This window comes from Geotrypetes seraphini, chromosome 5 (genome assembly GCF_902459505.1).
Source record: "Geotrypetes seraphini chromosome 5, aGeoSer1.1, whole genome shotgun sequence".
Classification (NCBI taxonomy): Eukaryota; Metazoa; Chordata; class Amphibia; order Gymnophiona; family Dermophiidae; genus Geotrypetes; species Geotrypetes seraphini.
In genome coordinates, this window is record NC_047088.1 from 102,206,330 (window position 1) to 102,224,943 (window position 18,614).

Here is an 18,614-nt window from a genome sequence, read left to right on the forward strand (position 1 = left end):
CATGCTAAGTACCATTCTAATTGGCGCTGAATTTTTTGGATACTATATAGAATCAGGCCCTTAGCATATACAGATGATTAAACTAACCCAGAATGATTTAGCTTGTCCCGCATTAGGACATTTTTGTTGCACTGGGCACGTGTAAAGCCTTGTATATGAAGTGAAGTAATTTTCATTTTTATATAATACTAACAATGTATGTAGCTAGAAGGTGATATAATCAGGCACTCAACTTTTTTGTGGAAGTGAGACATTACAAAAATGAAAGCACATCAGAGAAGGGGCGGGACCGCGGCAGAGAGAAGAGAGCTCCGAAGCCGTACAGCGGCTTGCAAATTTCGCTAACGCCAGCGATCTTATTGCAGGTTGCTGAAATTAGGAAAATTCATTCCAGGAGGCCTGTGGGGAAGACGGACAGGACAGGACAGCACAGCAGCGGGAGGCCAGCGGGAAGCCACTTCCCAACTAACCCTCCCCACTCATCCTCTAAAGCAGGAGCGGCAGGCCAGCAAAAGGCAGCGCTGCCGCTCCTGCTTTAAAGGGCGAGTGGGGAGGGTCAGTCAACGAATCGGGAGGCCGATTTTTTGTTGGGGTAAATCAATTCGAATCAATTCATTCGAAATGAGTGGGTGAATCGATTCGAATCGTGAATCGGGCAGCACTAAGCACAGTGACATTGTGTAAGCGGTGGCACTTGCATGTGTACATCAGCCATTTTGCAAACCTTCATATGTCAATGCTGTTTATTAAATACAGAAGTTGCAACTGCTGTTTTTAATTTGTAGGGAAGATTAAAGAGGATATATCCCTTAGTACTTTTAAAGAGTTAAAAACATAAGAATTGCAATACTGGGACAGACCGAAGGTTCATCAAGCTCAATATCCTGTTTCCAACAATGGCCAACCCAGGTCCCAAGTACCTAGCTAGATCGCAAGTAGCAAAACAGATTCTATGCTGTTTATCCTAGGAATAAGCAGTGGATTTCCCCAAGCCATCTCAATAATTGTCTGTGGACTTTTCTTTTAGGAAATTGTCCAAACCTTTTTTTAAATCCTGCTAAGCTAACTGATTTCACCACAATCTCCGTCAATGAATTCCATAGTTTAATTACACGTTGTGTGAAGAAATATTTTCTCCGGTTTGTTTTAAATCTACTACTTAGTAGCTTCATCGCATGTCTCCTAGTCCTAGTATTTTTGTAAAGACTGAACAAGTGATTCATATCTACCCTTTCCACTCCACTCATTATTTTATAGACATCTGTCATATCGCCCCTGAACTGGCTATTCTCCAAGCTGAAGAGCCCTAGCCACTATAGCCTCTCCTCATAGGGAAGTCCCATCCCTTCTTTCATTTTTGTCACTCTTGTCTGTACTTTTTCTAATCCTGCTATATCTTTTTTGAGATGCGGTGACCAAAACTGCACACAGTATTCAAGGAGTGGCTGAACCATAGAGTGATACAAGGGCATTATAACATTTTCATCTTTCTTTTCCATTCCTTTCCTGATAATTCCTAACATTCAATTTGCTTTCTTAGCAGCCGCTGCACATTGAGCTGAAAGTTTCAACGTATCCTCAACAATAAAAACTAGATCCTTTTCCTGGGCCGTGTCTCCTAACATAGAACCCAGCATCACATACTGTATTTCGGTGAGACCTCATCTGGAATATTGTGTTCAATTTTGGAGGCCACATTATCAAAAGGATGTGCTGAGAATAGAGTCGGTTCAGCGAATGGCCACTAGGATAGTCTCAGGACAAAGATCTCCCATATGAAGAACGTCTAGGTAAGTTGCAGCTATATTCTCTCGAGGAACGCAGAGAGAGGGGAGACATGATAGAGACATTCAAATATGTTACTGGCCGTATTGAAGTGGAAGAAGACATCCTTTTCCTTACAGGACCTAGGGCAACAAGAGGGCATCCGTTAAAAATCAAGGGTGGGAGATTTCATGGTGACATTAGGAAGTATTTCTTCACCGAAAGGGTGGTTGATCGTTGGAATGATCTTCCACTTCAGGTAGTTGAGGCCAGCAACGTGCTCAATTTTAAGAAAAAATGGGATAAACATGTAGGTTCACTTCAAGGAAGTGCTTAGGGGGGAGGGTTCTTCGAGTGGGCAGACTTGTTGGGCCGTTGGCCCTTTTCTGCCATCATACTCTATGGGGTTCATAATCAAAAAAAAAAAACCCATCTAAAAAGTGTCCTAAATGGTTACTTGGACGATCAAAAAGCCTGATCGTCCAAGTACCCATAACCAAAGCTGGTTTTTAGACGTATCCAAAACCAGCTTAGGCCTTTCCCCTGCCTCTAGAAGCACAGAGAGAAAAGACGCATGTTTAGAGGAGGGGAAAGGGCGGGCGGGAGGTGAGCCAACCTACACCTAGGCGTACAACACATATACCAAAACAGTTGACAGGTTGCCTAGTCGGCACTTAGACCTTTTTGACTTAGACGAAGTCTAAGCCCAAGCCCTCCTGGCCCCGGCTACCACCCCTCCGACACAACGGGCCAGGAGAAAGCCCAAGCTCTCCTGGCCCCGGCGACCCCCCCCCCCTCTGACACAACGGGCCAGGAGAGAGCCCAAGCCCTCCTGGCCCCGGCGACCACCTACCCCCCACCCCCCACTACAATACGGGCAGGAGGGATCCCAGGCCCTCCTGCCCTCAACACAACCCCCCCCCCCCCAACGACCGCCCCCCCAGAACCACTGATCGGACCCCCCCAGGCTGACCCCACGACCCCTCAGCCCCACACCTTTCCTGTACCTTTAACATTGGCCAGACGGACGGGTACCAAGCCTGCCGTCTGGCAGGACAGCCGGGTCCAGAATGGGGCTGGATTGGCCCAGGCGGCAGAAACCCCACCCACCGGTGGGGCCTGAGGCGCCTGGGCCAATCAGAATAGGCCCATGTGCTTAAGGCCCCGCCCACAGGAGGGGCCTATGGTTCCCGGGCCTATTCTGATTGGCCCAGGCGCCTCAGGCCCCACCTGTGGGCAGGGTTTCTGCCGCCTGGGCCAATCCGGTCCCATTCTGGACCCGGCTGGCCTGCCGGACAGGCAGGCTTGGCACCCGTCCGTCTGGCCAATGTTAAAGGTACGGGGAAGGGGTGTGGGTGGGGGGGTCGTGGGGGAGGTCGCGGGTCAGTGGGGGGGAGGTCCAATCGGGAGTTCTGGGGGGGGCGGTCGTTGGGGGGAGGGGGGTTGTCTCGAGGGCAGAAGGGCCTGGGATCCCTCCTGCCCGTATTGTAGTGGGGGGTGGGGGTAGGGGGTCGCCGGGGCCAGGAGGGCTTGGGCTCCCTCCTGGCCCAATCCAATCGGGGAGGGGTCGCCGGGGCCAGGAGAGCTTGGGCTCCCTCCTGGCCCAATCCAGCCGGGGGTTCGCCGGGGCCAGGAGAGCTTGGACTCTCTCCTGGCCCGTTGTGTCGGAGGGGGGGGGGGATCGCTGGGGCCAGGAGAGCTTGGGCTCTCTCCTGGCCCGTTGTGTCGGAGGGGGGGTCGCCGGGGCCAGGAGGGCTTGGGCTCCCTCCTGGCCATATCAAGTAGGGGGGGGCACGATCGCCGGGGCTAAAGAGCTTGGGCTCCCTCTTACCCCGATGTCATTTGGGGGGTTGCGGTTCAGAGGGGCAAAAGGGCTTGTGTTCCCTCTTGCCCCGATGCCATCGGAGGGGTCGCGGTTCGACGGGACAAGAGGGCTTGGGTTCCCTCTTGCCCCGATGCCATCGGGGGGGTCGCGGTTCGACGGGGCAAGAGGGCTTGGGCTCCCTCTTGCCCCGATGTCGGGATGGGGGAGGGGGTTCGCGGTTCGACAGGACAGGAGGGCTTGGGCACCCTCCTGCCTGGATCGTTGGGGGGGGGGATTCTGTAACCGGTGTTGTTTTTGGCAGACACCGGTTACAGAATCCAGCTTTTAGGTGAAGGACTGGCTCCTCCTTCGCCTAAAAGCCCTTGTGTTGGACGTTTGGGGCTTAGGTGTTTTTTTGGTTCATTATGGGCAAATAGTGTAGACGTAGTGGTGATCTGGGTGTTTAGTAGAGGCACACCATAATCAAAACAAGGACGTTTGTTTTGGTTATGGACACTTTCCCTGTTTCTGCTTTGAACGTTTAAGGACTTAGGCCAAAAGGGGACTTAGCCGGTTTTTTTGATTATGCCCCTCCACGTTTCTATGTTACAGCTATGTCCGGGTGCAACTATAAAATCGCCACCCTCTAGTGTGAAAGCACTGCGTTCGGATGTATGCTTGTGTGAAATGTACAGAACAAACTACTTATTTTTGTGCATCTCTACAAATTCACATCGTAGTCCTGACTTCTCCACTCTCATGCTGTAAACAGATATCCACACTTCTGCTGTAGGCAAGTCTGCTTAGCCTAAGCCTACCTATTTACCCTTCTCCATTGAGAATATTGACCATTTAAACTCACTCTCTGTTTCCTGTCTTTCAACCAGTTCTCAATCCATAAAGGGACATTACCTTCTATCCCATGACTTTCTAGTTTTCCTAGAAATCTTTCATGAGATACTTTGTCAAATGCCTTTTGAAAATCCAAATACACAATATCAACCAGTTCACCTTTATCCACATGTTCATTCACCCCTTCAAAGAAATGCAGTAGATTAAAGCACATAAGCATGGCCTCTGCCGAGTCAGACCATAGGTCCATCATGCCCAGCAGTCCGCTCCCGCGGCGGCCCCCCAGGTCAATGACCTGTAGTGATCTATTACTCAAGAGCATTTTGTCTTGTATAGTAACCCTCTAATTGTACCCCTGGATTCCCTTACCCCTCAGGAATTCGTCCAGTCCCTTTTTGAAACCCAAAACCGTACTCTGCTCAACCACCCCCTCTGGAAGCGCATTCCAGGTGTCCACCACCCTCTGGGTAAAGAAGAACTTCCTAGCATTTGTTCTAAAACTATCTCCCTTCAATTTTTTTGAGTGTCCTCTAGTTCTTGTTGCCCCCGCCAGTCTGAAAAATCTGTCTCTCTCTACCTTCACTATACCCTTCATGATCTTATAAGTTTCTATCATATCCCCTCTAAGTCTCCTCTTTTCTAGGGAAAAGAGCCCCAACTTCTCCAGCCTCTCAGCATACGAGAGGTTTTCCATGCCCTTTATCATTTTTGTCGCTCTTCTCTGGACCCTCTCGAGTATCGCCATATCTTTCTTTAGGTACGGCGACCAGTACTGGACGCAGTACTCCAGATGCGGTCGCACCATTGCCCTGTACAGCGGGAGGATAACTTCCTTGGTTCTGGTAGTGATACCTTTTTTGATAATGCCCAACATTCTGTTCACCTTTTTTGAGGCCGCTGCGCATTGTGCTGCCGGTTTCATTGTTTTATCCACCAAAACCCCCAAGTCCTTTTCTAGGTTGCCTTTTCCCAATGTCATCCCCCCCATCATGTAGTTGTACATCAGGTTCCCTTTCCCTATGTGCATAACTTTACATTTCTCCACATTAAAACTCATCTGCCATTTATCTGCCCACTCACTCAGTTTGTCCAGATCCCTTTGGAGTTTTTTACATTCCTCTACAGATCTAACCTTACCGGAGAGTTTTGTGTCATCCGCAAATTTTATAACTTCACACTTTGTCCCTGTTTCCAAGTCATTAATAAATATATTGAATAGCAGCGGTCCCAGCACTGACCCTTGTGGGACGCCACTTGTGACCCCTTTCCAGTCAGAATAGTGTCCCTTTACTCCTACCCTCTGTTTCCTGTTTGCCAACCAGTTTTTGATCCATCTGTGTATGTCCCCTTCCACCCCGTGGTTCCACAGTTTCCTTAGAAGGCGCTCATGAGGTACCTTGTCGAAGGCTTTCTGGAAGTCTAGGTATACTATATCTATGGGGTCACCTTTGTCCAAATGTCCGCTTATCCCCTCGAAGAAGTGCAGTAGGTTTGTTTGGCAGGATCTTCCAGTACAGAAACCATGCTGGCTTGTTCTCATCAGCTTATTTTTTTCTATGTGCTCACTGATACTGTTCTTGATCAATGATTCGGCCATCTTCCCTGGAACTGAGGTCAAGCTGACCGGTCTATAATTCCCCGGGTCGCCTCTGGTTCCTTTCTTGAAGATAGGTGTAACATTTGCTATCCTCCAGTCTTCCGGTATTACCCCTGTTTTCAGGGATAGGTTACAAATCTGTTGCAGTAACTCCGCTATTTCGTTTCTAAGTTCTCTTAGTATTCTTGGGTGAATTCCGTCCGGGCCTGGCGATTTGTCAGTTTTTAGCCTATCTATCTGTTTGAGTACGTCTTCGAGGCTTACCTCCATGCACGATAATATTTCCTCTTGGTCCCCCTTGAAGAATTTTTCCGGTTCCGGAACATTGGATGTGTCCTCTTTTGTGAAGACCGACGAGAAGAACGTGTTTAATCTGTCCGCCACTTCCTTTTCCTCCTTTACCACTCCTTTCCTATCCCCCTCATCCAGGGGTCCCACTTCCACCCTCGCCGGCTGTTTCCCTTTCACATATCGAAAGAAAGGTTTAAAGTTCCGTGCCTCTTTTGCAAGTTTCTCTTCATATTCTCTCTTTGCTGTTCTGACTACGCGGTGACATTCTTTTTGGTGCTTCCTGTGCTTTTTCCAATTTTCCTCAGTTTTATCCTTTTTCCATGTCCTGAAGGATTTTTTCTTATCTCCTACCACCTTCTTAACTTCTCTTGTTAACCATGCTGGGTCCTTTGCTTGATTCTTTCTGCCCCCTTTTCTAAATCTGGGTATATATCGGCTTTGCGCCTCGTTCACTGTGTCCTTAAAAAGGGTCCAGGCTTGGTCCACCGTCAGTGCCTTTCTGGTGCTGTTCTTGAGTTTTCTCTTTACCATGTGTCTCATGGCATCGTAGTTCCCTTTCTTGAAGTTGAACGTTGTTACAGTGGTTCTCTTCCCCTTTGGCATACTTAGTTCCACTTTGAATTGGATCGTGTTGTGGTCACTGTTCCCTAAAGGTCCCGCTACTTCCACTTCTTGGGCAGGTCCTCTCAGCCCATTAAGGATTAAATCCAGAATAGCTGCCCCTCTCGTTGGTTCTTTGACGAGCTGTTCCAAGTAACAGTCCCCTACAGCCTCTAGGAACTCCAATTCCTTTGAACAATTGGAAACTCCATGGCTCCAGTCTATCCCTGGGTAGTTGAAATCTCCCATAACTATGGTGTTAGCGTTTTTACATTCTCGCCTCAACTCAGCTCTCAGTTCTTCATCTATTGGTGAGGCAAGATTTCCCTTTCCTAAAACCATGTTGGCTTTCTCTCATTAAGCCAAGTTTATGTATATGTGGATTGGGTCCTAAAGTTTTTTATGTGAATTATCAAGTTGAATTGACAATAAAGTCTAAACTTCATTGGCTTGCTATAATTTCCAGGGTTTATTTTAAATGTGCCTGCTTAACATTTAAGGTCTTGCATGACATCCTTCCTCCTTTAGTTCTCCTGTCTTGGAATTCTGTAAGATCTGACATTACCAGATCTACTCAAAATTTTAAATTCTCCTTTCCTACATTAGCAAATTAGGGAAGTCTCTACTTTTCAAAATTACCGAGCTGTGAAATGATTTTCCTATTTATCTGCGCAATCTGGGCTCTTTCCAACCATTTTGAAAACATCTGAAAACTTGGCTATTTTCACAATTGTAAATTTCGCTCCTCTCCATACTATTCCAAATCCATATTGTATCTGTTCTCCTTTCTAATTTTCTTGTAAACCGTGCCGAGCTCTACTGTTATAGAGAAGATGCGGTATATAAGCCAAAGGTTTAGTTTAGAAAGGAAGGAAGGAGGGAAGGGGCTTTAGCTTACATAGGAAGGAAGGGGGCACTAACTTATATAGGAAGGAGGGAGGGAATAGAAAGGGACAATTGTTGGGCCTGAGTAAAGAAAGAAAGAAAGATTGGATGCAAAGTCAGAAGGAAGTGCAACCAGAAACTCATGAAATTACCAGACAACAAAGGTAGGAAAAATGATTTTATTTTCTGTTTTGTGATTACAATATGTCAGATTTGAGATATGGCACCTGCCAGAGCTGGTGTTAGATTGTGAATGTGAGCTAGGATTTAACAGAGAGAGGAAAAGTCTTTTTTTGTTTGTTTATTTTGTTTACATCACAGCGTCAGTGTAGGTAGGAAAGGGCAAAGGGGGTGAAGAGGCTATAAAATAAGCCCATCAGGATGTTTGAAAAAAACAAACAAACAACAAAACACCCAATTGGGCAGGAAAATCAAATTGAAAAATTGATTCAATAGGCTGAATTGAATCAATTTTTTTTTCCTGAATCGGGCAGCTCTACTGGTCACCCATCAACATTGTGCACACAAGAGCACATTGACAGGGCAGATGACATGAATAGAGAAGACTGACAAACAACAGTGTCTCAATTGGCTGCAGATTTGGATATCAGCTATGGTTCTTAATTTGCCATAATGCATGAAGACTTGGGATACAGTAAAGTCTACGCATGATGGGTTCCCACACAGTTTACTGATCTGCACAAGCAACAGCATGTGAAGGTTGCGACCCAATTCCTGAGACAGTATGAAGAAAGTCTGAGTATTTTGGAGACAATTATCACTGGCAACAAGACATGGGTACATCACTGCAACCTGGAGAGCAAAAGACAAAGCATGATGAAGTAAAGGAAGCGGTTCTCACATGACTTCAGGAACAGCTGAAAAACTTCTTCTCTGTAGGAATGCAGAAGCTAGTTGAATGAATGATACAGCAAATGTGTCGTCTTGCATGGAGACTATGTGGAAAAATGATAAGTTAGTGCTCACAGTTACTTCTATTAAAGCCGTTAAATGTATTTTGCTTTTACTCTTTGATTTACCCTCATATGTTATTATAGCAGTAATAAATGCCATTTGGGAATAAATGAAACTGTATCCTCAAATCTCAAATAGACAACTAAAAAGTATATGATTGGTTGGAGTCAAACTCTAAAAATAATCACCTCAATATTAAAAATACCAAGGTATATCAAAAAGCAAAGGCAAAATACATTTAACGGCTGTAATAGAAGTAACTGTGAGAATTGAACATATCACTTTTCCACATAGTCTCCATGCAAGACGACACATTTGTTGTATCATTCGTTCAACTAGCTTCTGCATTCCTTCAGAAAAGAAGCTTTTCAGCTGTTCCTGAAGTCATGTGAGCACCGCTTCCTTTACTTCATCATGCTTTGTCTTTTGCTCTCCAGGTCGCAGTGATGTACCCATGTCTCATCACCAGTGACAGTTCTCTCCAGAATACTCAGAACTTCTTCATACCATCTCAGGAACTGGGCCACAACCTCCACATGCTGTTGCTTGTGCAGATAGTAAGTTGTTTGGGAACCCATCGTGCGCAGACTCCTGTATCCTAAGTCATCAAGCATTATGGCAAAAGCAGATCCATAGCTGATACCCAAATTTGCAGCCAATTCAGATACCATTATCCGTTGGTCTTCTCTATCCAAGACATCCGCCCTGTCAACGTGCTCTTGTGTGAGCAATGTTGATGGGCGACCAGAACAACCTTCGGTTATACCTGTTCTTCCCACTTTAAACCTTTTTACCCACTCATAAACCTTTTGTTGATTCATGGTGCTATGTCCATACTGAGTCAATATTCGATGGTGAATTTCCACAGGTTTCACTCCTTCTGCCCAAAGAAAGCACACTACTGCACATTGTTCTTCGATGGTGCAATCTTGCAATGAAGCGTCCATGTTTCTGACCTCGTGGCTGCCATGTGACTAAAGGCCAAGCGCTACACTGTGCATGGATGAACTATCCAACAAGCAATGTACGAGTACATATCTTGAATTTCGTTAGCTATGTTCCAGTTATCATGTAATTTAACAAGTGCCTTTAATTTTTGATTCACCTTTGTAATATAGAGCTGACAGCATTCATAGAGTTATAGGTATCCTAACTTTTATATAATGCTAATAATGCAGACCTCTACGTAAAGTATAATTTTATTTTTTGGTAGTGTCGATAGTGTGCATAGTGCTGTATGAGGTGGAATTTTTTTCATTGTGATAGTGCTGTTGTATTGTTGGCGATCTATTTTGTATCTCTTTAGACATGTCAGTATAACACTGTATGAGGTAGAATTTTATTTAGCTTTGACAGTGTGTGCAGTACTACGAGAAGGTACAATTAAGTTTTATACATTGTTTTCAGTGAGTAATACTGTACAAGGTATAATTACCATTTCATAGTGTACTGATTGTATGTACAGTACTGAATAGTACTTTTATTTTTATGTAGTGGAGATTATGCAGCACTGCAGGAGGTACAGTTATATTTACATTCTCTACAATACTCAGTACACTGTAATATTTATACTTCATAGATGCTGCTCATGCTTTCAACACTGTATATAATAACTATACATTATACAGCACTGCATGTTCTGTTAATCACGCTACGATTTTGTAAAAGGGTGGGTTAGGGAAGTTACCAAGGTGTGGGAAAAGGTGAGCTTTTACTGTTCCTTGATTAACCATGGGAGTTACCAACCTACAATATGAAACCTTCAATTCCAACTCCTCTATTTTTCTGCTGACCTACTCTGAATCTAGCTTCGACTTCTACTGATATTAAGCTTTAAATTTTTTCTTCTGGATCGGAAGTACCGGCAAATATAACTTTAGATCCAGAACAAAGATATGTGTATATAAAATGATAAATTTACCATATATTATAATTGTTTTTTAAATTTTGAAGTTGGATTCATTGTTGGTGCATTTTTACTGACTCCACCCAAAATTGCTTCTGATTGACTCCACAGCCCTGCTGATTACTATGGTAAATGGGTAAATGAATTATGCTGCTTTCAAAGAGTATTATTCCAGCAGACTAGGGGAATTGAGCTTAAAGCTGTGGCCTGATGCTATTGGCACTACTCTCCTCCCCGATCTCTATCCTCAAGACCTCGTCCTACCGTCCCAGAACACCCCCCCCCCCTACGCAAACCAAAGAAACCTCACAGTAAAAAACTCCGATCGTTGAGGAAAATCCCCCACTCAGTACCTGTTGACGCTCCCCACTACCAAAATGTTCAAGGCTTCTACCTAAACATCTGATCTATCAGGAACAAAACCCAGCTAGTTAAAGATTGGCTAGAAGAGACCAACCCCAACTTTGTCCTCTTAACTGAAAACGTGGTTGATCTCCGACAAGGATATCATAATTCGTGAATGTCTTCCTCCTTGGTTTAAAATCACATCTCTACCCAGAGCCAGGGGAAGAGGGGGAGGGCTTGCCATCATAACAAGAGATTCATTCATGCCCACCATCTTAGCCTCGAAATCCTCAACGGATCTCGAAATTCTTTCATGTAAACTCCAGTCAGACCAGCTAGAAGATAGCTTAATTATTATACTATTTTACATCCCCCCAAGAAATGGTACTCCGCCAAAGACAACTTCTCCAAATTCCTCCTCACCAACTCAATTACAGGTCCCTACAACCTACTGATCGGGGACCTGAACATCCACCTAGAACAGGTTGAGCAAAGCGACACTAAAGATTTATTATCCCTCATCACCTCTCTAGACTTTTTTATACCGACCCCGGAAAAAACCCATCACAAAGGTCACCAGCTAGACCTAGTAACCTTCTCCCCCAAAGAACAAGCCCACCCCAAGATTCTTGGACAGATTCCCTATGGTCAGACCACCGACTATGCAATTTCCAACTTAACTGGCAAACCAGACATCTCCTATCCAATCCCAAGATGGCAAAAAGGTCTAAGAAGGTGATATCGACAAGAGGCTTAATAAACCCAGTGGAATTCTGGTCACACTATGACATCACTTCCAACCCGGACCCCAATTCTTTTACGGTCGACTCCTGGACCAACACGAGCTCACAGATCCTAAACAAAATGGCCCCCATCAAAATAAGAAAAATGAGAGAAAAAAATTTGGATGGCTGGTTCGACGCCGAACTAGGATCAGTGAAACGGGAACTGCGAAAACTCGAAAGACTATGGCTGAAATCTGGCGATAGTATAGAGAGAGCCAATTAGAGAACAAAATTAAAAGAATATAAAAAACTCATAACTACCAAATGCACTAACTTTTACACTCTAAAAATCGGCTCCCCAAACCCTGACATCAAACACCTTTTCAAAATAGTCAACAACCTTTACGACATTCAAACCCTAACCCGTCCTACTTCAGACTCCCCACCACCGGCCAATGTCCTGGCCAAGTTTTTCAACAGCAAAATCTCTAATCTGAGATCCAACCTACCGTCCGTCACAACCAACCATCTGTACTACCCAGTTGCTCAGATCTATGACGAACCCAGGGCTGATCTGTTCTGGAACAATTTTACCATCCCAACCTGGCAACAATTCTGCAAGTTTTACTCAAAATATGCCAACTCCCACTGCAAATTAGACTGTTGCCCACCAAATGTAATGAAAGTTGCCCCGGTCACCTTCAAAGCTAAGTTACACACTTGGCTCTCTTCCCTCCTACAGTCAGGCACCTTCCCTGAGGACCTAGGCCAGATCCTAATTACTCCGATCGTAAAAAAAACCCAAAGAACCCATATACCTGACATCAAATTACAGACCCATTGTGAACATTCCCTTCTTTACAAAGTTGATGGAAGGCCTGGTCAACCAAGACTTAGTAACCTATCTGGACAAATTCAATGTTCTAAATGATAACCAGTCAGGCTTTCGTTCCGGACACAGCACTGAAACTGTTATTGCTTCTCTGCTAGATTCCCTCCATAGACTGTTTTAACCGGGGCACAAGTGCACTAATCCTGCAATTTGATTTAAGTAGTGCCTTCGACTTAGTCGACCATGCCATTCTTTTGGACTGTTTGGAGTCAATCGGTCTCTCGGGCAATGTGTTAAATTGGTTCCAGGGCTTTCTAAGTAAACGATCATATCAAGTTTACAGTGACAATACTCATTCCTTCAGCTGGGTAAATGCATGTGGAATCCCTCAAGGTTCCCCCCCTGTCCCCCACACTGTTCAACATCTACCTGGCCTCTCTAGGGAACCTATTGCAAAGTCTGAAAATCAAATTCTACATTTATGCTGACGACATCACCTTAATCTTTCCCCTAACTAACTTAACTCCCGAACTAACTTAACTCCCGAGACAAAAAATCACCTGGCATCTATCTTAAAGCAAATCGAGCTATAGATGGCCGATTTCAAATTGAAACTCAATTCAGAAAAAAACAAATTCTTCCTGGCGTGTCCGAATGACAAAATCAAAGATTCATCAATCTCCTTGAATGGTCAACTCTTTCCTATCACAGATTCCATAAAAATTCTGGGAGTGACACTAGACCGCAGCCTTACCCTTTAAGCACACACCGACTTACTGGTCAGAAAAACTTCTCCGCCTTATGGAAACTAAAAACCATCAGAAAGTACTTCGACACAACCTCATTCCGCTTACTGGTGCAATCCTCCATTCTAAGCTTACTCGACTACTGTAACATCATCTATCTGGGTTTCTTCAAAAAAACCATTCAAAGACTCTGAATCATCCAAAATTCGGCAATCCGACTGATCTTTGGACTAAAAAAATGGGAACACATAAACCCCTACTACCAAAAACTCCACTGGTTGCCCGTTGAAGCAAGAGTGCAGTTCAAGTTTGCCTGTCTCTGTTTCAAATCCATTTTTGGTTCAGCCCTCTTATACTTGGTTCCCCATTTTATCTTAGATTGTCCATCCAGACCCACACGCAGAACTCACCTGTTTAGTCATCCAACTCTAAAGGCCTGCCGCTATAAAAGATACCTGAATAGAACACTCGCCTTCCAAGCAGGGCAACTAAATGATTGGCTGGGCATTATCATCTCGCGCTCCTCATCCTACCTAAACTTCAGAAAATTATTAAAAACTAACCTATTTAACCGATTTGTAATCTTAAACCTCTATGCCCAACCCTGTCTCCCAATTTCTCTACCCTCCCCCTGTTTCCTACTCACCTATACTTATGGCCCCTATATACTGTACCTGTATCCTGCTTCCTATATAAATTGTATCTTGTATCCTGCTTACCTATATAAATTGTATCTTTACTAGCTGTTTGTACCTATATTCGCTGATTGTCCAGCCCTTCTTTGTTGTAAACCGCCTCGAACTACTACGGATTTGGAGATATATAAGAAATAAATTATTATTATTATCTGGGGTCCGAAGTTCTGTCCCCACCATCTAAAACATGACCCTTTAGTAGTAGTACTGTAAGACTACCACTGGGAGTGCTATTTTGTATGCAAGTATTGGAAGGGCAAAAGCAAATAGGAATTGCTATTGCCCACTGACACACTAACTGCTTCTTTTATAAAGCTGCGCTAGTAGCTGCCGCGCGGCAATAGCCCCGAAGCCCTTTAAATCTCTATGGGCTTCGGGGCCGTTAGCACAGGGCAGCCGCTAGCGCGGCTTTGTAAAAGGAGCCCCAAATCACCAGATAACTTAATAGGACCACAGAGGTAGAGGGCTTGATCAACTGGGGAGGGGCTTGAATAGGGGGGTTGGTGTTGCTCATGGAGGGACTTACTCATGCTGGAGTAGGGGACATTGAGCAGATGATCATTAGGGGTTGCATGCCAGTGACATTAACCCCCTCTTCTACAAAGCCGCACAGCAACAGCCCCGAAGCCCTTTAAATCTCTGGGCTTCGGGGCCGTTACCACGTGGCAGCCACTAGTGCGGCATTGTAAAAGAGGGGGTAAGAATGAATGAATTTAATTTATTTACCCTAAAATTTAAACATTGCACGTATATAGAGCTTCTTGCTACATAATTTAAAAAAAATTCCTTATTTCATGTTGAATAACTTTTGGTCTATAATGTATCTTAAAAAGAAAATTATTTAGATAGATTTTTCCTCCAAAAAAGCATTTTATTTAAAAAAAATATCAGATTTAAATTTTAAAAATGTGATTTTTTTTAAATTGATTTTTATCCACCTTGGTATTCCACATTTTAGGGTGTCAAAACATATATACCTTGAAAACATTTTCTATCACCATTTTCACCTGTTTCAAGTTATGCATGATCTCAACAAATTATCCCCTCCTTTTATGAAGCCGTGTTAGCATTTTATATCACTGGCTGCAGCGGTAAAAGTTCCAATGCTCATAGGAATTCTATAAGCGTTGGAGCTTTTACTGCTTTGGCTAGCAATAAAATTGCTAATGCAGCTTCATAAAAGGGGGGAGGTATGTTTTTCATAAATGGGGCTTGGAGGACTACTAGATGGTAGTGATTTGTGCACCACTTTGATGAGAAAATCCATGACTCAGAAAACTTTTAGATTTCTTAATTACAATTTCTTTGGTACGCTGATTTACAAAATCCACTGCATATGTGTAGTTAATTATTTTTAATGTTTTTGTACTACCTTTTGAATCAATAATATAACAAAATGGTTTATAATCTATGTATAATAATAAAATTAAATATATACATAGATGTTTTGAGAAAAACATCCAAACATTTGGTAAAGAAAATATCCATTTTTGAACCTTTCAAGATATCTTTTTTTTTTTAATGGCCCAGCTAGATGTTTTGTCCAGCTAGACGTCTAATTATTTTGCCATTATAAAAAAAAAGTTCAAATTAAAAACATCCAAAATAAGCCATTTGCATGTAGGAAGGGCTATCCTTTTTAATGGACTAGTCACACAGACTTGCCAGCAGAGCAGTGAGGCACTGCTGTTAACTTCACATTAAAGGTGCCAGGTACACATCTCACTATAACTCCCATACATTATATGGTCAGCCTGCCAAAACTCCCCCCAAACCTAATGTACCCACCTATCTACCACCCCAGTAGCCCTTATAAGGCAGTACAGTGGGTTTTGGTGAGCTCACATTTTCCACCACAAGTGTACTAGTTAGGGTGACATATGGGCTTGGGTCCCCTTCTCTATTAGGACTGGCCAATAGTCATAAAGACAGATATGTACAGTTTTATGCAGATATTTTGGGATGAGAGGGGATCAGTGACTACTGGGGCAGTGTGTGTGGGCCATATTTTCATCCCTCCAGTGATCATTTGGTCAGTTTGGTTACCTTTTTAGCCCTTTATGCATTTTAAAAACAGGTCTAGCCCAAAACATCCAAATTATGCACTAGACATTTTGTAAAATGGTAAAACATCCAAGTGCTAAGTTTACCCTAATCCTGCCCAAAACACACCCCTAATTTGCCTCCTTAAGATTTAGACACACTGGAGACAAAACAACCAGAAAGTCAGCTTTGAAAATACTCACTTGGACGTTTTGACTAGTAAGACGTCCAAGTGCCAGTTTATGCCATCTTTGGGACAACTATTTTTTTTGAAAATGAACCCTATAGAGCACAGTTCTTCAACCGCCGGTCCGCGAACCGATGCTGGTCCGCAGAAAATTTCTGCCGGTCCGCGCAGGGCCGGTGAGATCTACAAATTAAATTTCCTGTCGGGCATCTGTTCCCCTTTCCCTTCCAGGGCCGGCGTTAAGATCAGCTGTGGTACTGCTACAAATGGCCGGCAAAAAGAAAGACAGAAGCCGCGGGACTTTTGCTCTTGCCTGCATCGCTATAGGCTCTGCCGATCTTGATCCCGCCCCCTTCTGAAGTGACTTCCTGTTTTTGAGGGGCAGGATTGAGACCGGCAGAGCTTGTAGCGAATAGCAATTCAGGCAAGAGGAAAGGTCCCGCGGCTTCTGTCTTCATTCTAGCCGTCTAATTGAAGGTAGGGTAGGTTTTGTCTTTTTTTTTGCTGCCAAGTTTAGCAGGACCGGGGTCGAAGGCAGGGCTAATAGTAATCGAGTGCTGGAAGAGTGGATCGGGGCCTGCAGCCAAGGGAGGAAATAAGAGATGCTGGATTATGAGGAGAGGGAAAAATGTGATATAGGTGTTGTTGGAAGGGGATGGTAGACCCAGGAGGGGGGATTGGTGTGACAGAAGGGAGATGGTGGATCCCCTTGGGGGAGGATAGTTATTGGAACTAGGTGGGAATTGGAAGAATAGGGACACAAAGATAGATGCTGGATCTTGCAGGGGGCAGAGAGACATGGAAAATGCTGAACATGAGGATGGAGTATGAAGACAGAAGTCAGATATTGGACATGGGTAGAGGGAGTAGGGAGACAGAGGAGATATGCTGGACATGGTGAAGGGGGAATAGGGAGACAAGGAGAAGATGCTGAATAAGGAATGGAGGGAGTAGGGTGATGGAAGGTAGAAAAGGGGAAAAGAGGGGGAGGCATTGGGATGGGGAAAGATGGTGGGTTGGCTGGATGGCTCAGCAACGGGAAGAAAAAAAGAACACAGGAAGATGCTGGACATGGAGGTTGTAGGGTGAAGGAAAAAAGCAGACTTGACTGAATAGGACTTGACGGAGTACGTGGGACATGCTGGACACAGGGTGGATGCAGTAAGAAGAAAAAGGAGGCTCTGGATATTGGAATAATAGGTAGAAGACAGGAAGGGACAGAAGTGGCAGATAGCTTGAAGACCTTGAAAAGAAATTTAAGAAAAGACAGAAGAAAGCAGAACAAAATGGGCAGATAATAAAGGTAGAAAAAAATAATTTTATTTCTATTTTGTCATTAGAATATATCAGATTTGAACTATATATCCTGCTAGAGACATAACTGGGGACTGCAAAGCCCAGGCAGTGCTTTAGCTTCCAGCACTCCCCTAACACTATTCCTGTCATGTGTGACTGCAGTATTCTGTTAGCATGATATTTCTGTGTAGCATTCTGTAATAATTTGGCTTGTTCAGTTTTCTTGATAGTGGAGGGGATATATGGGGAGGGGAGGGGAAACAGGGGTTTTGTTGGTCCTTGCTCTGTATATTTGTATTTATAAAATGACAATTGTACAGAATATTGTTTCTTTTTATACTTTAATAAAATATGTTCAATATAAAATCATAACTGAGGCTTGTGCGGATGGGATCAGATGGTTTGCGGGGACCGAACTCGCGGAGACGGGGTGAAAATGTTTTTTTAAATTTCAGTCTTAGTAGTTTGCCGGTCCACAAAATAATTCTTTTATTTCTGCCGGTCCATAGGTGTAAAAAGGTTGAAGAACACTGCTATAGAGTATAGTACAAAACAGTAATCAAAATAACATTGGTTTAAAACAGGAGAATAGGGGATTGTGTAAGGGTAAAGAGATAGGATCATCACATAAGGAAATTGGAGAAAGTATAGTTTCCTCTCTCCAGTCATGGTACATGGGCTTGTCGTGCCACTGGGGCTTGTGTGCATCTGAGAAGCTGAAAGCTATGCCGTCGATAGTTTTACTACCAGCAGGGTCTCCCAAGACGGACAGGTTTCAGTGGAGATGCCAGACTAACGATGTACCACCCATCTCGACAGTAGTAGATTGGCAATGTTGGAGGCGGAGTATTGCGTTTGATGCATCAACAATGACAACATCAAATTTATACTGTGCAGAAGAAAGGCCCGGCAATCTACTTCTGTATTCTGCCAAGAAAACTTGATTATGAGACATAAACAATTGACGTATAGTGCTGGAAGATGGTTCCCTAGGTCAGATGGCACTCACCATGCTACTAGGGAAGAGCTGATTAGCACTCAGAATTTGCCCAGTGTTTGTGAAGCTGACCA

The 18,614-nt window shown here is 44.0% G+C and overlaps 1 protein-coding gene across 1 annotated transcript in view; it reads left to right on the top strand.

Annotated features, from left to right (window-relative positions):
- LOC117360760 (zinc finger protein 646-like) overlaps positions 1 to 18,614 on the top strand; it is a 58,665-nt gene that overhangs the window by 1,353 nt on the left and 38,698 nt on the right. The window lies entirely within an intron of this gene.